The sequence below is a fragment of the Giraffa tippelskirchi genome, chromosome 14 (assembly GCF_054371585.1).
Source record: "Giraffa tippelskirchi isolate mGirTip1 chromosome 14, T2T-mGirTip1v1.2.pri, whole genome shotgun sequence".
NCBI classification, from domain to species: Eukaryota; Metazoa; Chordata; class Mammalia; order Artiodactyla; family Giraffidae; genus Giraffa; species Giraffa tippelskirchi.
The window spans coordinates 59,541,125-59,567,024 of NC_137288.1; the positions used below are offsets into that span (position 1 = coordinate 59,541,125).

Consider the following 25,900-nt stretch of genomic DNA (forward strand, 5'->3'; position numbering starts at 1 on the left):
CTTCGCAAAGCTTGGCTGCAGGGGTTGGGATTAGGGAAGCTGGCTGGGGAGGGCTACCACCAAGTCACCATGGCAACAGTCTCCCTGGCATCGCCCTCCCCTAACCCGGCCAGCCCCCACCAACTGGTCTGCTCACACGGGGACTGTGACTAACTGCTTCGTGTGGCAGGCGCTTCCCACAGGCTTGTGCCTGTGAGCGAGCAGAAAGGGCAACGACTTTGACTTCGTAAAGCGTTTATCCACCAGTCATCTTAATTCAACTCACCCTGACAACCACGAAGGGGGTAGAAGGGACAGCAGGGTGCAGGTGAGAAGGCGACAGACAGAAAGGGCAAACCTCTCGGAGAGCTCAGAGAGGGTGCGCGCCTGCTCTCTGGGGACGGGACCGTGGGAGGAGACACCTGCCTTCTAGACATGGCTGTGTGACCTGGGCATCCCACTTAACCTCTCCGGTGGAGCGGGGACGGGAAGACTGGATTAGGGCCGGAGACTGTACACTTTCAGATTAAACTGATGAGCCTAAAAAAATAAAAATAGGAGTGCTGACATAGGGGTGCCAGATTTGCCCTAGTTACAACCTTAAAACCCACCGAGTATCTACTCTGTCTCTGTAAACCATCCAGTAACACTATTGTTTCCTAAAAGAAAAGACACTTTAACTCCCCCAAAGTAGGAAGGACAGAATCTCCAAATAAAAAAAATAATCCTTTAACTGGACATATGAAGCATTATAAAATGGTTTTTCTCTCACTTCATTCCAACTTGAATGATAACTCATAGGAACCTGAAGGTGGTGTCTGAGGATCCCTGAGGGTCTGGAACTCCAAGGAAAGTGGTACAGTGGCTGTCACCATCCTAGAAATGGATGAATTCAGGGTGAGCTGTCTGGCGGTACCAGGACTTCCAACTCCTCGGACTATGGAACTCCCATCTGATCCAGCAATGCAAAGGTATCAGTTTTTTGTTCTCTTATGTTTTGTTTTTCCAAAGCAGGAGCAATGTTTTTCCATAAACAGATAATCTCAGTTTCACCTTTTCCTTAGCATTTCTCCAGATTAACCTCTTTTCTAAGTAGAGGAATTCCTGCCAGTCTGTCTTAGGGTGCTAAAAGGTTCTTGGTCCAAAATGCAGCCCCCACCCCAATTGCACCTCACATGGACACAAGGTCCCCCCATGACTGTGTGTCCTTCGAGGACAAAATGGCAGGGATCTCCGGAAATGGTAAAGCGGAGACAGTTCCTCCAAGGGAACGATTGGGAGAATGGAAGCCCGTCTCTGGGCTCCTGTTTAAGGCACATGGTCTCTGTTCCCTTCTCTCTAATGTGCCAGGGCTCGAACTTGAACCAGCATTGGAATAACCCGCAGTGCCTATTAAAACAAAAACACAGACTCCTGGGCCCCACTCCAGAATTTCTGATTCACTGGGACTGGGATGGAACCTAAGAATCTGCATTTCCAACAAGCTCGCAGTTGGTGCTGACGCTGCTAGTTTGGAACCATATTCTGAGACTCACAGCTACTTGCTCATCCTTCCTGGGGCTCCCCAACCTGTGACAAAGCATCTGGGATCCCGAGATGGAGCAAGGACAGGACAAGGCCATAGGCTGGAACCTAGAGAAGGCAGTGCAGCAAGGGGAAGGATGCCAATGCAAATGTGGATGTCTGCAGGAAGCCTGACAAGTTCAGAGGCTACAGAATTTCTCTGCAGGGTGCTGGTAATCCCCATTCACAGAGGGAGGTCTAATTGACTACAGGGTCCCAGAAGCACTAAGTGGAACCCTAGTGTGAGCCCCACCTCCTGCATCCTCGCAAGGCTGCCTAGAGACACTTTGGGAGGAGGAAGGGACCTCCTCTCTGCCAGCTATTCAGCACATCCAAAGCCACGCTGGGTTGAACGTGGGTGCCCCAGGCTCGTGAGGCTGGGAGCCCACGTTTTCATTCTCAATTCATCCTTTCCTTTTGCTCATCTGATCTGCTGTGCTCTGCTGTGCTCAGAATCTCAATCCCAACTGGCTAAAACCTGCCCAGTTTATTCTTGCCCAGTTTCATTGCCAAACCCAACTGAGGGATGGTCCCTGCCCTAAGAATTGAGGAGGTGTGGGCCCAGTTCAAGCCCTGCCATTGACGCACTAAAGCTTATAGCTTCTCTGAACCTGAGTCATCTGTTAAAAGGACATATTGATCATTACCTGACTTCAGCAAGTAAGAAAATGAATGTGTAGGTAAATCAAAAATATAAACATACAACACAATGCAAGTTATTCAATAAGGCCAGTGTATAGTGACAAAGACTCTTCTTGCCAGACTTCAGTCAAGGCTCCTCTGAGCACTCTTCTTGACCAGGCCTCAACCTTGGCCCTGCCCTTGATAAGCCTGCATGAGCCCATGGCAAGAATCCTACGAAGTCAGTTTAGCAAAAACCCCCCACCCTTAATGTCCTTTCTCAGTCATTTTCCATCCACTCACCTTCACCTTACTCCTTGGCGAGGCACTCCCACTTGTCCTTGTCGAATTTACAGCTGAGCTCCATTCTATAGGAAAGTCTCTTTTCCTACATAATAGCCTCTGAATAAAATCTGTCTTAACCACTTGAACTAGCATCTGGCTCTGGTTCCGGTTCTCTCTGACATTAGTCGATATATTCCTGGAAATTGAAGGCTAGAACACTTGAATTTAAGTCTTGGTTCATCTCTGATTATCACTGATCAAGTTACTGATCCTCTTGGAGCCACTGTTTGCTTGTCTCTAGAACACTGAGTGTAGTGGAACCTGCCCCACAGGAGAACTAAATGACATCCTGCAGATAAGACACTTAGCCGGGTACTGCCCATGGTGAGGCTGCAGTAAATGAATAGTGTTTGCTAAGATCTCACTTAAAGTTGGTGATGGAAAGACGTGGCATCACTTTTGCAGTGGTCCTGTCAGAGATGCACCTCTTGAATCTGAGTGTGCCAACATCAGACAAAGTCTCCATGTGGGGCATTTTTAGAGTAACCAGCGTATATTCACCCAAAGCATCCAAACCATGGAGTAAAGGAACAACCAAGAAACAGTCCCACACTGCTAGAGATGCCAAGTGTGATTACAAATTGGATCTTTCCCTAAGAGGTCATTATGGAGACAATGAGCAAAACGTGATAGGGGTCTGAAGATAATAGCCACATATCAGATTTAATTTCCTGATTTTGTGGCTAGCTTGTGGTTCTGTAGGAGAAGGTCCTTGTTTGCAGGAAATATACACTAATATATTCTGGGGGGGTGGGGCCTCAGGTGCCAGCTTACTCATGGTCTGGCATGGAGGAAGTTTTGTTCTGTATTTGTAACTCTTTATAGTTTGAGATTCCTTCAAAGTAAATAAATGATTCAAAAATAATTTAAAAAAAAATGAAACAATGCTCAGAGGGGTTTAAGTGGTCTGTCAGGACTAGGGCTCACTAACACCCAGGCCTTCTGATCCCAAGATTAGTGTTCTTCCCAAGACTAAGTCATGGCAGTGCAGAAGGCATTCAGGAGGCACGTAATACATAAGTACGATTTAAAGGGCTTAGGTTCTAGTCCCCATTCTGCTCTTAACCACAGGCAAGTCCCTTCCCCTCTCTACACACTGGTCTCTTCATTTATAGAATGAGCAAGTGACAGGTGCCCAAGGTTCCTAACAAGGGTACTGCCACACTCTAGATGTTTAGAAATATGGGTGCAGTGCACCCACAATCCTACACAGCCAAGTCTTGCCCTACATCCTAGCACTGTAGAGAAACTACTTTGTTTTCTTCATAATTTTAGCAGGAGTTATTCACCATTTTGAAAGAAATCTCATCCCAGTTGCAGTGCTGCTCTGGGTAACTGAGCCGCTCACCCTTGCATCAGGACCCTCTGTGGCTCTACACATGGGGCAAACTTCTGACCACTTCACTCTGTCTCCTAGTCTAGTCCTGCCTGATGGTGAAATACACACAACTTTATGAGAAGTTACTTTCCTTTCATTTCTTTCTTATGTTACAGTTAGGTTTATAGAATGGATTTTTTTTTTAATCCTCTGTGTAGGTATATGTACTTATATGTATCCATGAATTTCTTTCAGACTACAAGACATTTGGTATAAAAAAGGGCATTGGGTTAACTATGCTTGCAATCTACTGTTCTGTCTAATGAGCTCTGCCTCACTCTTGTAAAGGACTGCATAGTAGTCTACTGTTTAACCATTCATTTTCTGAGAGACATTTAGATTATTTGAGGTTATTTTCCATTTTTCGATGCTTCAAGTAAGGCTACAGTGAATATCCTGGTATCTGCTTCTATGGTACATAATTAATTTCTAAAGAGGTCAAATTTGATCAAGGCAAAAGGCCATTTCCTTCTGGCAAAACCCATCAGATACCTCCTCAGTACCATGGACATCACAGGATGGAAACACTTTTCCTTTTCTTATCCCTGTCTCTTCACTGTCAACAACTGACCGATCCCTGACAACATTTCATCCCGTGTGAGATAAACCACACATACACTGCTTGACCCCCTTAACATATCTATTCAACTAAAACTGATCAGCAGGAATAAAGCATGGCTTGGCACAACACCCTCAGCTGGAGTTTACACAATTCGAAACACATTTTGTTCTGACAGCAAAGTCTTTTTGCAACTAGGTCTTCTTTTTTTATCAGTATGGTAACCAAGCCTAGAGGAATGAAGGAAGACCAAATTCTCCTTCACACTCCCACTCACACTGGCTTCTCTCCAAAAGCTCCTCTGAGCCCATCATGGTGTAGTTTGCTGGTGGGAAGGTCTTTTAGATTTCTAGCTTCTAAATGTCTCTATCTCATGTATGTAAATGCAAGCACTCTCCATAGGCCTGCATGAATGCAGCCATTTCAGCAACTGCGTACAGCATTTGTATGAGATGATGTCCATAGGTGGACAAGGGCAAGTTTGAGGTGAAGTATTTGGAGAATAACAAGCCACATACTTGTTTCAGGAACTGAATTTCAAAGTCCAATAGGATACTTTTCACAACAACAAGGATTGCTCCAAGTTCACCTCATTCACTTAGTAATTTATTCACAATATGGGTATAGAAGACTAAAAGAAAAAAATCTGCACTAGACACATTAAAAATGGCAAGACAGATTTTAGTTGAGCTACTGTACTGGAGGGGAGAGACTTCAGTATAGACCTGAACTCAACTCTGAATTGAGCAAAGAGATCTGGGGATTCATAGCCAAGAAGGAGAGTGAAGGGGTCAGTGGATGGAAATTACTAAGAGAAACTTGATTCGATATCAAGTGTAGGGGAACTCTCTACCTTTGATATTAGAAGTGGGAGATGAGGAACTTGATCAACTATTAAGGATAATCAAATATCAAGTGGGTGGAGGAACTTCCCTCGTGGCCTTCCCTAGTTGAGAGCCTGCCTGCCAACTCAGGGGACAAGGGTTCGATCTCTGGTTCAGGAAGATTCCATATGCCTCGGGGCAACCAAGCCCGTGTGTCACGACACAACTACTGAAGCCCACGTGCCCTAGAGCGCACGCTTGGCAAGAAGAGAAGCCACCACGGTGAGAAGCCTGTGCACCACAACTAGAGAGTCGCCCTGGGTCAGGGCAACTAGAGAAAGCTCGCACACAGCAACAAAGACCCAGCGCAGCCAAAAATAAATAAGCACATAAAAATTTAAAAAGAAGAATGGGTGCATATACTGGCTTAAAAGTATGCTGCATATACTTGCTAAAACCGGTCTGGGCAGGCCAAAGTCAAGCCTAGTTGAGGAGAGGGCTTGGAGGAGACTGACTTAAGTTAAGTCAAGGAAGGAGTGCTTATCAAGACAGATTTAGATATAGATGATATAGGTATCGGTGTAGATATAGATGGGCTTTCCAGGTGGTGCTAGTGGTAAAGAACCCACATGCCAATGCAGGAGACACAAGAGATGTAGGTTCAATACTGGGTTGGGAAGATCCCCTGGAGAAGGGCGTGGCAACCCACTCCAGTATTCCTGCCTGGAGAATCTTAGACTTATGAACAAACTGGACCTTTGAACATACTCTTGGAAGGAAATTTGTTTGTATGGAGGGGACTTACTATAGACGTAGGGGTGGGTATAAAAAGAGAGATGAATATAGAACTACACATGAATATTAATATATAAAATTATACATATAATCAGGCACCATGCTGGAAGCTGAGAATGAAGAGGTAGATAAGAAAAAGTCCCTGTTTAGAAAGAGCTCAGCATGGACCTTCCCCACCTTGTGCACTGACAGAATGAGAGCAGACCAAAAGCACCACGATCAAAGTATGGAATCCATAATAAGGATGTTCAACTCTCAGAATACAGGGACAGCTGAGATCATGCGCACACATGAGCCAGGACCACATCCAAAGACATTCAGGAGACTCCTGGGAGCTGAGGGAAGGAAGCCCACAACTCTAAGGCAGAAGTCACTTCGAAGGGTAGATGGTTCTGGCAAAATTTTATTCCTAGGGTGATTTCCTCCTGAGCCTCTGTCCTGGAGGCCTCTGGTTTGCACTGAAGATTCATTAGGTTGGTCCAAAGCTGATGAGGAAAGAGCAACTACTGTCCTTAAATTTTATAATGGTCTCCGAAGTCAGCTTCAGGGGTCCAGAGCTTCCCCTCCCCACCCCACCATTAGTTAGGCAGCTTGGGGGAGATTCTTAAAGAGAATGCTGTGAATTTGGAGCATTTGTGATCATGGAGGCTCCCTCCTTCATGCTGGCCAGAGGATTACCTTGGTTCTCATGGGCAAGGGGCCAAACTGGACAAAAATCCTAGGTTTCATCCTACATATGAACACATTACAAAGAAGCCTACCTAGAAGCTTTAAAAATTATCTGTAAAGAAAAACTTCTTATACAAGCAGAGAACAATGAAAAGTATTTACAAAGAGTATATAATGACCTAAGGTTATGCCCATAATATAGTATAAGTAAAAAACCAAACCAGGATATATAACTTTATCTACAGTATTACCTCTCATGTATAGCAAAGACATTGGAAAATGTCTAGCAATGATTCCACTCAAGAGGATGTTGTAAGTTCATGCTTTGTGTAAAGTCACCCTGATAACACCCCCTAAAATATTTTATAGCAAAAATTAAGAGCCATATTCAAAAGCAGGGTTTAGAAGTGAAACAGAAAAGCACGTAGTGAGAAAGGCTGATGCTGTGGCCTGTTTGACATGGGGACTGGCAGCAAGAAGAAGCCACCAGAAATTCAGCCTCTATGCTATAAATTCCTTATACAAGTCAAGGGGCGAAAGTCATTGCTCAAAACCAGGAGCAGGTGCTCATCTCATGCTCACAGAGGCAGCTCTTCAGAGCCAGTTCTGATCACTCTCAGGTTCTACATTTCATACGAAGCTAAGTACTTTAGGAAATTCTAAGACTCAAACACAGCCTTACTCTAGGATCTGAGGCAGGCTCAGTGAATGATCTGCAATAAATGTCAGTTTAGGGTCTAAGACTGCACTGAAGGCTCTATAACTTAGTAGGGACAAAGACAAAGTTACTAAACAGAGAAGAGTGAGCACTGGAAAAGGAAGAAAAATAGCTTGTCAATGAAAACAGAGAAAAGAAAATGCTGAGAGAGACAACTGACAAAATCCACAACTGAGAGATAAACTGACTCAAAATGAAATAAAAATAATAGAAAGATCTGAAAAAAAATTTTTAAACAGCATGCTTTAGTAACCTCAAATAGAGAATAACAATCATAAAAAGAAAAAGAATTACCAAAAATAGCAGATAAAAATAAACTAAAACTAGCTCTATATGGAAAAGATTCAATAATTGCTGATAATTAAAACTAGGGGCATAGCAATAAAGTATAATGAATTATGAAATCTATATTGGACATAGTTACAATTAAAATTAGTAAATTAGAAGAGACCATTAGGGAATTCATATATATACATATATATATTTTAAACTTTTTATTTTATATTGGAATATAGCCAATAAACAATGTTGTGATAGTTGCAGGTGAACAGTGAAGGGACTCAGCCATACATATACACGTATCCATTCTCCCCAAAACTCCCCTCCCATCCAGGCTGCCATGTAACATTGAGCAGAGTTGCATGTGCTATACAGTAGGTCCTGTTGGTAATCCATTGTAAATACAGCTGTGTGTACATGTCCATCCCAAACTCCCTAGCTATCCCTCCCCCTCATCCTCCCCCCCAACAACCATAAGTTCATTCTCCAAGTCTGTGAATCTGTTTCTCTTCTGTGAGTAAGTTCATTTGTAACATTACTTTTTAGAAGAGATCATTAGGGAATTTACCTAGAAGGAAATATGGAGAGTGATTAATTTTTTTTAAATATAAAGACAAGTCAGTCTAATATATAGGCATTCTGAAGAGGCAAATAGAATGAACAGTTGAAAAGCAATATTCACAAAGATGATGGCTAAGAGCTTCCTATATCTGAAGCAACTAGAATTACCAGATGAAAAAAGCAGTTTTTAATATCATAGTTGTCAGATTAGAAAACACTTTTAATAAGTTATTTAAAAGTCATGAGCAGGGTATGCACATATAAATTCTCATTTAGATGTGAAGTGGCAAAAATGAGGCATAAGATAAAGAGAAAAACCTTAAAAGCTATCATATAGTTAACTTGCAAAGGAAACATAATTATGAAGGAAAGCAGACCTACTCAGGCCTGCTTTCTAATAATAAATATCTAATATTCTAATAATAGATGTCAGGAGTCAATAAGTAATATTGCCAATAAATGAGAAAAAGAGAAATTTTATTCTAACGTTCTATACCCAGCTAAATAAAAATTCAACAGAAAGAAAGAAAGCAGAAAAAAAAGAAAGAAGTAGAATTTTTTTTCAAATATACAAAGACTAAGAGAATTAGTTAATCACCCACAGACCCTCACTGAAAAAACCACTTGAGGACATATTTCAGCAGAAGAAAAGTGAGCAGAGTGCAAAACAAATAAAATGGTAATCACAGCAGTTGAAAAAAGGTGATTTGATTTATTTATTATTTGTTGTTTTAAATTACTGATTCTGTGTGTAGTTGAAAGAAAAGGGTGCTAAGTTTCTAGACAACAGTAGCAAAGTGCAGAAAGGAGAGAACGTTCCAAGTGTAGTTAAACTCAATTAAGGGCCTTTTCTTGTTCAAGAGAAATAGAAAGAAAATGAATAATTTTAGGTTTTGTTAGGAAATGCTATATAGCTAAGATTGCATGATGTAAAGGTAAAGGGTTATCTCTTAAAAATAAAAAACCTCAAATCTACTCAATCTATAGCTTTTGAACTAGAAGTGGAGGAAAACTAAATAGGAAAAGTGTGATGAGTCTAACAAGAGAAAAGAATGAGAAAAAGAGAAAAGCAAATAAAAATATATATATTAAAACACACATACATACATATGGGAAAAAAGGTAATAAAAATAAGTCCATATCCGTAAATGAAATACAAAACTGGATTAAAATCACCTATTAAAAGAAATTCTCACATTGGACAGAAAGAGAAAAAAGTCCTGCCAAATACTGTTATGTGTACTGTGCTAAGTCGCTTCAGTCGTGTCCGACTCTTTGCGACCCCATGGACTGTAGCCTGCCAGGCTCCTCTCTCCAGGGGATTCTCCAGACAAGAATCCTGGAGTGGGTTGCCATGCCCTCTTCCAGGGGATCTTTCTGGACCCAGGGATCAAATTCACATTTCTTAGGTTTCCTGCATTGGCAGGCGGGTTCTTTACCACTATTGCCATGTGAGAAACCCGATAAAGACCACTTGAAACAAAGCAAGATAAAGAAATTGACAATAAAGTGATTAAAAAAAGACATTCTAGTCAAATAAGATAACTGATATGACACTATTAATTTAGACAAAAAGGTGATAGAGAAGGAATAAATATAACTGAGTTGAAGGTTCACTTCAAAAAGTTAGTAAAGGAAATACAAATTAAACACAAAGAAACTGGAAATAATAAATATAAGAATGCATAGTAATGAAATAGGAAACAAATTACTAAAACCTAAAGCTAGTTCTTTGGAAGACAAATCTTTGGCAAGAATGAACAAAAGGAAAAGACACACACAAAAATCATAATACAGTTTAAATGAGGATTTCTTGTGAAAAACAGTAGATATTTCATAAATCAAAAGAGAAAAGATTAACTAAATTAGAAAAACACATTCTTTTCAAAAAATGATAAATAATCATAACTGATTCAAGAAGAAGGCAACCTGTAAACATACATGACCACAAAAGAACTGAACTGAGTCAGAAATCTGTGACTCTGCCCTCAAAGTCACAGGTCAAAGAAGGAAGGCATCGTAGGCAAATTTTGCCAAATCTTCATAATAGCTAATCTCCATCCAAAGCAAACGGCTTCAAAGGATGAAATAAGAGAGAGGAACTATTAAAATTATTTTATAATGCTGGTATAACCTTAATAAACTTCAGGGTAGAACATTAAAAGAAAATTACAGGTCCGTATCACTTATGAAAATAGATACAAAAATCCTAATTAACATATTCTCAAATCTAATTTAGCAGTGTATAAAAATTATATCAGGGTCAACTACATATTCTTATAAATATAAGAATGTTCACTATCTATTTATTAATATAATATGCCACATTATCAGATTAAGAGTAAAAAAGTAAGATCAGCTTAGTAAATGCTGAAACAAAAGCTTTTGATAAAATTCCATACCTATTCATGCTAATTAAGCAAAAAGGAAGAGAAAGGAACTTCTTTAATCTGATGAAAGCATTTCTTTAAAAATTACAGGGAAAAAAAAACTAATGATAAACATTATATGTAATAGTGAAAATTTACATGTACTACAGTCAGGAACCTAACAAGGCTGCCACTATCACTTGTATTATTCATCACTAAATCTGAAGTCCTATCCAGTAAAATAAGACAAGAAAAACAAAGCATACTAACTGGGAAAAAAAAGAGAGAGAGACAAAACTCTCATTATTTAAGAAGCTATTCATTGTTCCTGAGGCACCAAAAGCCAAAATTTAGCAAGATGATAGGAAAGGCATGAAAGATCTGCTCAGTTGTAGAAATACATGCCAGACTCAGTGATGAGAAGATTCAACATTGTGGTGCTAATTCTTCGCAAATCAATCTGGAAACCAATGCAGTTTCAGTCAAAATGCCATGAAGGTTACCACTTCACACCAAATAGGATGTAAAGTGGTGCAATCACTTTGGGAAGCAGTCTGGCAGCTTCTCAAAAGGTTAAACATAGAATTACCATATGACCCAGTAATTTCACTACTAGGTATATAGCCAAGAGAAATGAAAACATATGTTGACACAAAAACTTGCACACAAATGTTCATAGTAGCATTATTCATAACAAGTCAAAAGTGAAAACAACCTAAATGTCTATCAACTGATGAATGGATAAACAAAATATGGTAGGTATATCCATACAATGAGATGTTATCTGGCCATAAAAAAGAAATGAAGTATTACTTCTGCTACAACATGGATGAACCTTAAAAACATTATGCAAAGTGAAATAAGTGAGACACAGAAGGAAATGCTGTATGATTCTATTTATATGAAGTGTGGAGAACAGGCAAACCCACAGAGACAAGAGGAGATTTCCTGGCAGAGACAAAAGTGGTTTCCTGGGAGCAAGTGGTGGGGGATGGGAAGTGATTGCTAATAGGTGTGGGGTTTCTTTTGGGGTGATAAAAATGTTCTGGAATTAGATAGTAGAGATGATTTTGCAACTTTGTGAATACATTAAAAAACCACTGAATTGTACACTTTTAAAAGAGTGAAATTTAATTGTTCATAAATTATATTTCAATTTTTCAAAATTACTATGAAGGTTTTTTGTGCTATGTGACAGAGGTCACAAAACTCATACAGAAATATACAAGGCCAAGAATTGCTAAGAGAATTTTGGAAAAAAAATTGGAAAGACTTGCTCTGTTATTATATCAAGACTTGTTAGAAAACAAAGTAATAGACTTACATGTTACTTCTTCTTTAAACTTTTTATTTTACACTGGGGTATAGCCAGTTAATAATGCTGAGTTTCAAGTGGACAGCAAATGAATTCAGCCACTCTCCCCCAAACTCTCCTCCATCCAGGCTGCCACATAACACTGAGCAGAGTTTCCTATTCTATACAGTAGGACCTTGTTGACTATCTGTTTCAAATATAGCAGTATATATATGGTTGGTCCCAAACTCCCTAACTATTCTTTCCTCCCGCCCTTCCCCCTGGTAATCATAAGTTTGTCCTCTAATAGACTTATATATTATTATTACAGGAATGGACAATTAAGCCAAAAAGAAATAGCAATCCAAGAAAGAAATTCATAGATAGAGGCAAACTTGGCATACGGCAAACTTGGCAGTAGGAATCAGTAGGGAAAGGATGAAGACCCTTCAAACACTTACTTGTAAGTGAAAAAAAGTGAGATTGCTACCAGTGAAGTTTGAAACAACAATGAAATTCCATTTCACATTCAGATTAGTTAAAAGCATACAATAGCTGTTATATTTTAGGAAAAAGGGAAAAGAATTGAAAGGGAAAGGTGAAAATGTGGTGCCAATGGTTATCTACTATATATTATTTCTAAAAAGGGAAAGGATTCAAATCAAATATGGCAGAAATATTAAGATTCATTAATTATGGTTCATGGTGTATGGATAACAGTTATATAATTTCTCTGTATATTTCTACATGCTTGAAATAATGTCTAATTTTTAAAACCTCCATAAAAATATTACTTACAGGAAATATGCCAAAATATTGAATGATTTTCTCAGAGTTGTGAAAACACAGGTAATTTTCTTCTTCTATTTTCATGTATTTTCCGTTTTTAGTATGATAAGCAGGTGTTACTGTTAAGATAGGAGAACATTGAAACTATCAAAAAAGGAAACCATCCACTTTGTCACTGCAGTCCCCTGAAGAAACACACATTGAATCCTGCATAAAATGATCATTTCTGTAAATTCCATGGCATGTTGTCCTTTTCATAAAACCTCCACCCATCTGTCTCACGATCGGTGTGTGAAGCAGATGGGCAAAGCATCGCAGTAAATTGTTCTTAGTTACACGGGGTATTAGTACATGTGGATTAGGGCTGGATCAAGATCTAGTGTTTTAGGACTCAATCTGACACTTTTCTACTACACCAAACTACCTCTTAACAATCTCAGATGCTGCTGCTGCTGCTGCTAAGTCGCCTCAGTCGTGTCCGACTCTGTGCGACCCCATAGACGGCAGCCCACCAGGCTCATCCGTCCATGGGATTCTCCAGGCAAGAACACTGGAGTGGGTTGCCATTTCCTTCTCCAATCTCAGATGGCCCCTGGATAAAAACATATACAGTTACTCCCCAGCTTCCAAACAGTTATTCTCCAAGGTGTATTTGTTAAATTGGGTATTTTGAACTCGAATCTTATTTTATCACAGAAACAGTATTGTTATAGCAAGTTAGGTTCAAAGGTTCACGGACATCACCATCTCCACCTGACTGACCTCTTTTGTAAGAGTTGCAACCAGTTGCTGGTTTCACCAACTCCAGCTGTGTGATTCACCTGGCATTCTAAACCCCGCAGAGAACTGAAGAATCGATGCTTTTGAACTGCGGTGTTGGAGAAGACTCTTGAGAGTCCTTGGACTCTTAAGGAGATCAAACCAGTCAATCCTAAAGGAAATCAGTCCTGAATGTTCATCGGAAGGACTGATGCTGAAGCTGAAACTCCAATACTTTGGCCACCTGATGTGAAGAGCCAACTCATTTGAAAAGACCCTGATGCTGGGAAAGATTGAAGGCAGGAGGAGAAGGGGATGACAGAGGATGAGATGGTTGGGTTGCATCACCAACTGAATGGCCTTGAGTTTGAGCAAGCTCCGGGAGATGGTGAAGGACAGGGAAGCCTGCGTGCTGCAGTTCATGGGGTGGCAAACAGTCGGACACGACCGAGCGACTGAACAACAACAAAGATGCTGATACTTCACCCAGACCTTCCCAGTCCTTTTATAAGTATCATCATGGTCCACACAGTAGCTCAATCCAAAAACTCTGGCGTGTTATCCCTGACTCGCCCCTCTTCCTCCCCAGCCCTTGTCTACCCACCTTCACCACTGTTGACACCCAACCCATCAGTGAAGTCTGTTGAGTGTGCCTCTAAAGTAAATCCCAGTTCCTTCTGCTTGTCTCCCTTCTCCAATCACTGATGTGGTCCAGGCCACCATCTCCTCTCCCTCCAAGTCTAAGTCACAGTTACTGGACCCTTGGCAAGAAGGCAAAGAGTAGGAGCCAGCAAGTAAGGACCCTGACTCTCATCTTTGGGTGTTTAAGTCTGTAGGCATCTGCTCTTGTCCTGGTGGAGAAACTATTTGCAAAAGTGTCCTCACCATCCCCCACCTCACTACCGCCCACCACACCACGCACCCCTAGCTCTCATTACATGCTGTCTATTCACTAACCTTTCCTTTCACAGAGACTTGCTCTGGGGCCCTTGTCATCTCCAACTTGAAACCCAAGTTATCCTTCCTAATTATAAGGAGTACTTATTGCTGGAAAAGAGTCAAAAGGTAGCAAAACAGTAACTTAATTAAAAGAAAAGTCTCATCTCTAGCAATGGAAAATTAACCAATTAATTAATTGATAGCAAACCAGCCCTAGCTGAACTGGTAGAGTGCTTTCATAAACAAATCTTGCAAAAACATAGATGAATGCTAATGACCAATACCGTGATATTCTTCCTACACGGATGCTTTGCTAGAAGGCAGCAGACCCTTTCTCTGTGTAGTTTTCCCACTGTAGGACCAGGGTTATTTCTATTACTAAGTGTAGCATCAGGGCATACATTTATTTGGGAAATGCTGAGTATATCAGAGCTTCAGAGGTCTTTATGCTGAGTTCCTGCAGGCGGGACACAGCCTTGCTCAGTCTCTAAGCTTGATGCCCAGAACAATGCCTGACCCAGAGTTGGTTAAAATGAATCAACTCCAAATCACTGACTTAAAGCTCAGAAGTTGAAGACCAGAGAGGTCAAGGGACTTGCCCAAGATTACAGGGTTCCTTTTTGATGGAGCTGGGGTCACCACACTCGGGTCTCCTGATCCTCAAGCCACAGTATGTTATATATCCAAAGAGGGGGTGGGGGGAGTGTATTTAATACTTTCTTTCCTCTAAATTTGATGTGCTTTCCTAGCTTTAAATGACCTGAAAGAATGCTTGGCACCATCTTCCAAGAAGCAGGTAAACTGCACAGAGTGGCAGCACCCCTTGTGGGCCTTGGATTTCTGCCCTCGGTTCTTAAGGATACCATGTTTAAAATTAATAAAAACAGAAGTCTTTCAAATTCCAGTCATCTGTAGGCAGCATTATGGTGAGAACATTAAGCAACAGGGACAAACAGGTCTGTTTGCTCTCCACAAAGGCCAATTCAATTTCGGAAATTTGCTTCTGGAAACATCTTAGGTATGAGATCCTGGAACTGGACTCAGGATACAGAGGAAGGATGAGTGAAGGACAGATGGGATTGGAAGAGCTGGACAAGGACAGGGCGGATGATCAAAACAGCAGCAACCACAGCCAGGTACGGGATCACCAGAACAACAACAACAAAAAATCCTCGGATTTTTATAACCCGAGGTGACTTCCAGAATTCTCATGTTGGAAAAACTCTTCCTGTGCCTCATGAAAAACAGCCCATCTTATTCCTATTCTCTCTTTTTTTTTCTCCAGCTTTGTAAACGACCCTAACAGAGTTCAGGTATGTTCCCAAGCTTAAGATTTTCTGCCCCAAATCAAAGTGCAAAATAAACAGCGATTCTACTTACATCTTGAGAATTTAAAGTTTACAGCTCTTCTGAGAAAAGCTAGAACTCCTAATAAGCTGTTTAACAAATATGTGAGGTGCAAGTTTTATGGCTGCAAAACTAAGAACAACAGTGGCTGAGGTGAGGACACACCTGAATGTGGGAAAGGGGTGCTTGGGCTCCGCCCTGCTCCCTGGTAAATTTGGAGGTTGCTTCCACAATTTATAATCATGAAAATAGCACATGAGCCTTTTTTTTTTTTTTTAAATCAACCTCCTTTCTGCCAGGTGACAGCTTCTTCTCCTTCAGGACACTGGGGGTCAGGCAAAGCAGGAGTTGAATAAGAAAAGCAGGGAAAAGAATATGGGCTCACGTGTGCCGATGGCTACAGGAAGCCATCTTTAGGTGTCTCCCCATGATGGGTTATTTCCAAGGATAGCCACGACAATCTCCTGTCGAGAGGTGGGCGATATTTCCCAACCCCTTAATCTGGACTGGCCACGTGCTGTGTTTTGGCACATGGATAAAATGTGGTGGAAGTGACCTTCTGGGCTTGAAGTGGCCTGTAGCTTCTGCTTTCACAGAGGTGGGTCCCCATCATTGTGTGAAGTAGACAGAGAGAGACCCTGGAGAATGGAGACCATGAGAAGAGAAACAGGCCACGTGGAGAAGACACAAGGCTGCAACCAAGAGCCAGCACCAGGGCAGCAGACCAGGGAGGGGTGCCATCTTGGATCCTCAGCTCCAACTGAGTGGCCCAAACAGAAGAAGGAAAAGCTTTCAACATAGAGTCCTGCCCAAATTCCTGACCCATAGGGCTGTGAGCAATGCTTGCTTTAAGCCACTATATCTGGGGTTGCTTTGCCGTGTAGCAGTAGGTACCAATCAACTGTTCCCTGCTGTCAACTAGTTCTTCACAGGCAGTCCCTGAGGAACTGTAATGGGTTGTGGTTTTGAATTTGTTTATGCTTTTGGTTTTTTTTAAAAAATATATCAACTGGAGAATCTTGCTGTGGACAGCAGAAGTGATTTGAGACTGACAGAGCCCTTAAACCTGCCTAGAAAGGGGGCTGGTGGCCCACACATCATCACGTGTGCTTCACACGTGCTCAGAGGGAAGAAGTCCATGGTGTGACCCATCCCAGGGCCAGAGGGCAGCCCTTCAGAGCCAGTGCCCCCGCCCATCCCCTCTCCTCACAACACAGACTGATGACTGCTTTCTGAGTGAGCAGCTCCCACTCCACCATTAAAAAAGAATGCCCTAGAAGGAAATCCAGAACATCCAGTCCTCACAGGTCTTGGTCCCTCTCCAATCTGAAGTGACGGCTGGCAGATCGGCCTGCCTCTACGCTTCAGGCTCCCTGCCTCCTCGAAGTCATCTCATGGTCAACATGGCAAAAAAAGGAAAGAAAAAAGAGGCCACACTGATTGCACACAAAGCTTGTGACAGGGCCAGCATCCCTCACATCTGGCTGCAGGCAGATCCAGCAAGACGTGGCAGCATTTATCGCCAGTGAATCATGTCCAAGCTCCACTGGAGGAAAAAGCACCTAAACAAAGTGAAGACAGAGGACCACCTGGAGCCTGGCATGTTCTATCTTCTGATAACAGCACTGCCTGGATTTTGTAGGGGGGTGGCGGGAAGAAAAGAGGTGACTCCCCCCAAATAGCCTGCACTTGGCAGCTGCTAGAATGAAGGCAACCTCAGTCCTGAGCCTCAGGTAGCCTCCCTACTATAACTTCATGGGTGAGGGGGGTCACAAAACACAGATATTGCGAGTGCTGGGCTGTTGACCCAGGCCCATGTTCACAGAAGTAGGAAGGAAGGGAGAAATGAACTCCTGGAAGAGTTCTGCACTGATTTTACCTTGACACCCTCCCCTTGCACAGAGTCCAAGAGCCCTGAAGAAAGACAACAGAGAAATTCTTAAGGCAGTGGCTAGGTGAAAATCTGGGACTGAGAGACAAGCAGATGTGAGTAATTGGAAAGGGCCTGGAAGAGAGGGGAACACAGGTATGATACAGAGGAACGTTCCTCATTCCACAGAAGTTTATTGAGCATATATTATGTACCAGGTACTGTACTAGGTGCTGGGAGTAGAAGGGTAATCAGGGCACACATGGTCTTTGCCCCAAGAAGCTCCCATCCTGCTGGAGGACAGAGTCAGACCACTTACTAGAGGGTGATGGGGCAAGCCAGAAAAGGAGGTTTAGGCACAGCGGAAGCCAGAGAAGCTGGCAGCCCACTTCAGTGTGGCCTTGGGAAGTTCCCGGGCTCCTGTGGCTTCACTCAGAGGTGAGGACACTGTTTGCTCCCCTCGCTAAAGTCCCACAGTTCCTCTCTCAGTGCCATTGCATAGGGCATTAAATGGATTCGGGCAACCTTGCCACGTGTTTCCAAAACGTTGCTTCTGTGAAGGCGCTCACCTGCCCAAAAGCCTTCTATGACAACCCACTGCCTATTGAATAAACTCCCCAACATTTCAGCTTGGCTTCTCACACCTTACATAGTCTGCTCCAATCCATCTGAACATACTTGGAACAGAAAGTCCCCAAAAGGAACACCCCAATCTCTGTTAACATTCACCTGCACAGCTATGTGATGAGTTTCAGCCCCAGCTCTGACCACATTTACAAATATCTCCATTTCTATATATAAGCCCTCAACCCAAGCGTCTATTTATTTAGAGTTATGCATACTTGGGCCAGCAGTGTCAATGAGGCATGATAGGAGAAATCTAGGAAAAGACCTCAGGCCCAAATCACACTCAGCACCCAGATGGTCGGAAATTCTCCACTAGCTATTATTTGCTGATTTAAGCTTTATCTTTACCAGGCAGTTTTTTAAATTAAAAGTACTTAGTGTTGTGACCCAGGTGGCACTAGTGGTAAACAATCCGCCTGCCAATGCAAGAGACTTAACAGGTATGGGTTCCATCCCTGGGTTGGGAAGATCCTCTGGAGGAGGGCATGGCAACCCACTCCAGTATTCTTGTCTGGAGAATCCCAGGGACAGAAGAGCTTGGCGGGCTACAGTCTATAGGGTGGCAAAGAGTCGGACATGACTGAAGCGACTTAGCACACATACACAGTGTTGTGACCCAGTAATTCTAGTCCTAGGAATATAGTTAACAGAAATGCTTATGATCATTCGCCAGAAGACACGTTTAAGAGTGATCCTGGAAGTACTGACTGTAATAGTCTCAACCTAGAAGCTATCCAAATGCTCATCTACAGTAAGATGGATTCATGATGATACATTCACATAATAAAATACAATACAGAAACAAGAAAGAACAAACTGCAACTACACATAGGAATATGGATGAATTCCCAAACATAATGTTGAGTAAAATAAGACAGACACAAAAGAGTAATACTACACAATTCCACTTACATAAATACAAAGTTCAAGACTAAGCTATCCTGTTAAAAGGAGAGTGGTTACCCTTGGTAGCATGAAAATGACTGGAAGGTGGCTTCTGGGATCCTGATAACATGCTACATCATGATCTAGATGCTGGTTTGAGCCATAAACTATGGTGTCTGCATATTTTTCTATGTATGCAAAACTTCAATAAAAAGTTTACTTTAAAAGGAGGAAAAAGGAGAAATAATATTGATGAGGGTACACAGAAATTGATACTTTCTTACATTGGAGAATGCGAATTAGTTTAACTTTAAGGAAGGGAGTCTGAAAATATTCATCAAAAAACTTTAAAAACTTCATTTCTTTTGACTTAGTAATTTCAATGCTAGGAATTTATCTTCAGGAAATAATGAAAATGTGCAGTAGTACCTGTCACAGAATTATTTATAATCGGGAAAATTTAGGAAAAGCCTAAATGTGGAGTATGTATATACTTATTGTGCAGCCACTAAAATATATTTTATAAAATATTTAATGAAAGGATTATGGGAGATTTTAATTTCTTCTTTCTTCCTTTTCCCCCCAAATTCCCAACAATTGATTTTTATTACATGAGTTATGTGGAAATAAATAAATGCATATACCCATGTAGAAATTAATAATTTAATTCTGCATTCATTCAACAAGCAGGTACTGCAATCTTCCATCTCCAGGCACGGGTAGAGTACTGAATAGGTTTAGGGCCTGCTCTCAAGAACCTTAGTTTGGTGAGATTTGAAGTTGAATGTGAATAAACCACAGCCCATGCTGTGGTTGGGGATAGCAACCTATCTGAAGTCAGGATGCACAAATTCAGCCTCAGCTCCACAATCTGCTTTTTAAAAAAAATTTCAGTGTCTTGGTAGGTGAGCTTCTCTCTCTATTTATCTGTTCCTTCATGTGTAAAATGAGTATAATAAGAGCTCTCTTGGCTACCTCACCCTGAGATAGTCAGCTGAGCATGCCCTGAAGATGTAGGCTATAAATATCACGATCAGGTAATCCTTCATGTCATGAACAAAAGGGGCACACACATGCTGTCCAGTTCTATTAAGAAATATCATGCCCTCCAGCCTTCATCTTGCCTGTAGGTTAGCCTGCCCTCCTCTGAGCCTTGCTCATGGCGCCAGCATCCATGACAGGTGGAGGGAAGTGCTTTTTATCATTGAATTCTTGTTGCATTGTGTGGTGGTAGAGAACATGGTCTGTGTGATGCTGACTTCTTTAGTGTCCTTGTCCCTGCTCAGTTTCTATAAGTGTGTGATGCAGGGTTTTATATATAGATCCACTGGTTGAGGCCTGTTACTTGTCCTGTTTGAACCTTTCATAACCTTACAGGTTTATATCTTCCATTTCTACAAGATGTGCTAAAACTCTCCTACAGTAATTATGAATTCGTCTTTTCCTCCTTCCCATTCTTTCAATTTCTGCTTCCCTTTCTGGGGGACTGTGTTGTCTGGCACATAAGAATTCATGATTGTCCTAGTGGACTGTCCCTCTTATAATTATACAATGATCTTCTTTACCTATGCTATTCTCCTTACTTTTTACATTGTTACACAATTGCAATACCAGCTTTATTTTGTTATCTGTACTGTTTATTCTCTTCCAACTTTTGGCTCTTAATTTTTGTGTGTCACTAAATTGTATGTATGTCTTATAACTTGCAGATACCTGGATTTTGTCCTTTTTTAAAAAAAGAAAGTTCTTTTTTCAATGCAAGAGTTTCTCTTTAATGAGAGAATTTTAATTGTTTTGAGTATGATATCAGCTTGGGATTCTACTTTCTCATGGGTGGATTTTTTGTTTGTTTTTTCACTCCTGGCACTTGGAAGATGTACATGTCTTTAAGGATTCCCTGAGCTGATAAACAAGTATTCATATCTCCCATTTTACAGAAGAGACTGCCCTTTGCAACTCCTGGTTTGAAGCCCAGGCTCAAAAAGGCTGTTTTGTTGGGTTGTGGCTGTTGTTATCCTGACCATCTAGGTACAGGACATTAAGATCAAGTGCACGTTTGTTTATGTGTGTGTCAGGAGGCGGAGACGGGGCGGGGCGGGGCGGATTGCGGGGAAGAGGGGAGGATTGTGCATTACTTCTTTGTCAGCCGGGCCCACCGTGGTGGTTGTTCTCAGTCACTAAGTTGTGTCTGATTCTTTGCAATGGCATGGACTGCAGCACACAGCCCTGGTGGCTCAGACAGTAAAGAATCCACCAAGGTACCCAGATATAAAACAATGGAATAAAAATAATAGAAATCATCCTCAAAGTGCTGAAATGACTACACCGTAGAACTGTGCATCCAGAAAAAGGATCTTTTAAGAATCGAGGCGAAATGAAGACATTATCAAAAAAACTGAAAGTGAGAGCGATCACCACCAACAAATAGGTCAATGAAGGTATTTCTGAATAAAACTTTCAAATCTCAGGAAAATATGATAATAATTCTAAATTAATATTTAATAAAATATCCTCAAAATATCTGTAGAAAAAAATTTTAATGTACAAAAAGAAATGAGCCAAACACAGCATTAAAGTGGGAAATTTTAAAACTCTTCTCACAGTAATTGACAGATCAAACAGAAACAATAAGCAAGGATAGAGAAGTTCTGAACTTTTAACTTTAAATAATTAACAAGTTTTTTAAATTCAAAGTCTTCAAATTAGAGAACATCTTGGGCTCACATAGAACAATTTTAGAAACTGATGAGATATAAAGCAATTTCAAATGATTCTAAAGAACAGTCCATGTTCTTTGATCTTCATGTCATTAAATTAGATATCAGTTACAAAAGTAAACTAAAAAACAAATATTAAAAATTATATTAAAAATACAAACTTATAATAAAAGTGTTTAAATACGTAGAACTGAATGATAATAAAAACTACTTTCATCAGATTTATGAGATGCCGATAAAGCAGTATGTAGAGAGAAGTATGGGGCTTTCCAGGTGGTGCTAAGTGGTAAAGAATCCAGCTGCCAATGCAGAAGACAGAAGGGACGTGAGTTCAATTCCTGGGTGGGGAAGATCCCCTGGAGGAGGGTATGGCAACCCACTCCAGTATTCTTGTCTGGAGAATCCCATGGACAGAGGAGCCTGGTGGACTATGGTCCATAGGGTTCTAAAGAGTCAGACACAACTGAAGCAACTTAGCTCTCAGCACTAGAGAGAAGTATTGAGTCTTAAATTCTTATATTATAAAAAGAAGTTAATTAGTAAAGAAATAAATCAGAAAAATAAACAGAATAAAACCAAAGAATATATAGAGAGGAATAGAAAAATAGGAAATCAACAAAACACAAAACAAAGATACAAAAGAGAAAATTAACAAAGCAAATAGATGTCGATTTAAGAGACTAACCTTTGTGAAACAGAATAGGAAAGTGGGAAGAGAAGAATAAAATCAATTAACATCAAGAAAGAAAGAATGGGGAAGCTAACTTCAGATACTCAAAGGATTTTGAAAGATCAAAAGAAAATAATGAAGAACTTTAAGTCAATAGATTTGAAAATTTAAGTAAAATAGACAAATTCCTAGAAGACTATAACCACAAAAATGAATTTTAGAACAAAGAGAAAATCTGACATGTCTTATAATCAGTAAACATTGAATAAGTAACTTTAAATCTTCCCACAAAGAAAACAAGAGGCCCAGATGGTTTTACAGGCAAGTCCTATCTGACATGCAATGACTAAACACCATCTATATAATCTTCTTAAGTGTGAAAAAAAGCCTATTTTTAACCCATTTTGTGAGGCTAATGAAGTAAACTTCAGGCTAGGAAAATCTGAAAAAGGAAAATTACAGACCAATCCCATTCATGAATAAAGATGCAAAAAAGGATAAATAATAATAATAAATCAAATATAGAAATATATTTTTAAAATAAATATCATTATGTATATATCAAGTTAAAGTTTTGCAAGGATTTGGGAAAAGTAGTTTAACATGAGAGAAACTGCTAGTGTAATTTGCCAGAGTAATGGATTAAAAGAGACTAATCATATAATCATCTCAGAAGAGGGGAGAAATCATGTGATAAAATGCTAACAGTTATTTCTGAATAAAATCTTAGCAAGCCAAGAACTGAATGAGCTTCTCTAACCTGATAAAGGCCATTTAATGCTGCAACCATGATACTTACTGGTGACATCCTGGGAGCATTCCCTTTAATATCAGGAACAACACAAGGCTGTCTGTCACCTCTGCCTCTACTCAACTCTGTACTGGACATCCCTAGCTAAATACATTATGGCCAGAAAAAGAAATAAAGAGTGTACAAATTGGAAAGTAAGAAACAAAACTACCACCATTTGAATGACATAATCCTCTACAGAGATTGTAAAGAACTGACAGCAATGTGTTAGAATTAAAAAGATAGGGAGGTTGCCAGTTAAAAGATCAATATATACACCAATTGTTTTACTATGTACATGAAAAAAGAAATGTTTAAAAGATACATATCACTGGGTATTATAGTCAAAGCTATGGTCTTTCCAGTAGTCATGTACAGATGTGAAAGCTGGACCATAAAGAAGGCAGAGCGCTGAAGCATCGATGCTTTTGAACTGTGGTGCTGGAGAAGACACTTGAGAGTCCCTTGGACTGCAAGGAGATCTAACCAGTCACTCCTAAAGGAAATCAATGCTGAATATTCATTGGAAGGACTGATGTTGAAGCTCCAATACTTTGGCCACCTATGCGAAAAGCCTACTAATTGGAAAAGACCCTCATGCTGGGAAAGATTGAAGGCAGAAGGAGAAGAGGGCAACAGAGGATGAGATGGTTGGATGACATCACTGATTCGATGGACATGAACTTGGGCAAACTCTGGGAGATGGTGAAGGACAGGAAAGCCTGGTGTGCTGCAGTCCACAGGGCTGCAAAGAGTTAGAAACAACTTTGGCCACTGAACAATAAAAATAAAAAAGTGGAAACTGTTGATTGAACTTCACTGGCCAATCAAGGCACTGTGATGCCACTTTCCACCCATTGCATCAGTTCAGTTCAGTTCAGTTGCTCAGTCATGTCCGACTCTTTGTGATCCCATGGACTGCAGCACGCCAGGCCTCCCTGTCCATCACCAACTCCTGGAGTTTACTCAAACTCATGTCCATTGAGTCGGTGATGCCATCCAACCATCTCATCCTCTGTCGTCCCCTTCTCCTCCTGCCTTCAATCTTTCCCAGCATCAGGGTCTTTTCCAATGAGTTGGATCCTTACATCCAGGTAGCCAAAGTATTGGAGCTTCAGCTTCAGCATCAGTCCTTCCAGTGAATATTCAGGACTGATTTCCTTTAGGATGGACTGGTTGGATCTCCTTGAAGTCCAAGGGACTCTCAAGAGTCTTCTCCAACACCACAGTTCAAAAGTATCAATTCTTCGGCGCTCAGCTTTCTTCACCGTCCAACTCTCACATCCATACGTGACTACTGGAAAAACCATAGCTTTGTCTAGACAGACCTTTGTTGGCAAAGTAATATCTCTGCTTTTTAATACGCTGTCTAGGTTGGTCATAGTTTTTCCTCCAAGAAGCAAGTGTCTTTTAATTTCATGGCTGCAGTCACCAACTGCAGTGATTTTGGAGCCCCAAAATATAGTGTCTGACTGTTTCCATTGTTTCCCCATCTATTTGCCATGAAGTGATGGGACTGGATGCCATAATCTTAGTTTTCTGAATGTTGAGCTTTAAGCCAACTTTTTCACTCTCCTCTTTCACTTTCATCAAGAGGCTCTTTAGTTCTTCGCTTTCTGCCATAAGGGTGGTGTCATCTGCATATCTGAGGTTATTGATATTTCTCCCAGCAATCTTGATTCCAGCTTGTGCTTCCTCCAGCACAGTGTTTCTCATGATGTACTTGGCGTATAAGTTAAATAAGTAGGGTGACAATATACAGCCTTGACGTATTCCTTTTCCTATTTGGAACCAGTCTGTTGTTCCACGTCCAGTTCTAACTGTTGCTTCCTGACCTGCATACAGATTTCTCAAGAGGCAGGTCTGGTATTCCCATTTGTTTAAGAATTTTCCACAGTTGGTTGTGATCCATGCAGTCAAAGGCTTTGGCATAGTCAATAAAGCAGAAATAGATGCTTTTCTGGAACTCTCTTGCTTTTTTGATGATCCAACGGATGTTGGCAGTTTGACCTCTGGTTCCTCTGCCTTTTCTAAGTCCAGCTTGAACATCTAGAAGTTAACGGTTCACGTACTGTTGAAGCCTGGCTTGGAGAATTTTGAGCATTACTTTACTAGCATGTGCTGCTGCTGCTGCTGCTAAGTCGCTAGCATGCGAGATGAGTGCAACTGTGTGGTAGTTTGAGCATTCTTTGGCATTGCCTTTCTTTGGGATTGGAATGAAAACTGACCTTTTCCAGTCCTGTTTCTGGCCACTGCTGAGTTTTCTAAATTTGCTGACATATTGAGTGCAGCACTTTCACAGCATCATCTTTTAGGATTTGAAATAGCTCAACTGGAATTCCATCGCTTCCACTAGCTTTGTTCATAGTGATGCTTCCTAAGGCCCACTTGACTTTGCATTCCAGGATGCCTGGCTCTCGGTGAGTGATCACATCATCATGATTATCTGGGTCATGAAGATCTTTTTTCTATAGTTCTTCTGTGTATTCTTGCCACCTCTTCTTAATGTCTTCTGCTTCTGCTAGGTCCATATCATTTTTGTCCTTTATTGAG

At 40.9% G+C, this 25,900-nt stretch overlaps 1 protein-coding gene and 1 long non-coding RNA gene across 8 annotated transcripts in view; one reads left to right on the forward strand and one right to left on the reverse strand.

The window, feature by feature from the left end:
* Window positions 1–25,900, reverse strand: part of ZBTB7C (zinc finger and BTB domain containing 7C) — a 456,655-nt gene that overhangs the window by 222,855 nt on the left and 207,900 nt on the right. The gene's annotated exons all lie outside the window — the stretch shown is intronic.
* Window positions 96–3,385, forward strand: LOC145534975 (uncharacterized). The gene is made up of 3 exons (XR_014075149.1): window positions 96–307; window positions 781–950; window positions 1,330–3,385. It is a non-coding gene; the product is annotated as an uncharacterized LOC145534975 (long non-coding RNA).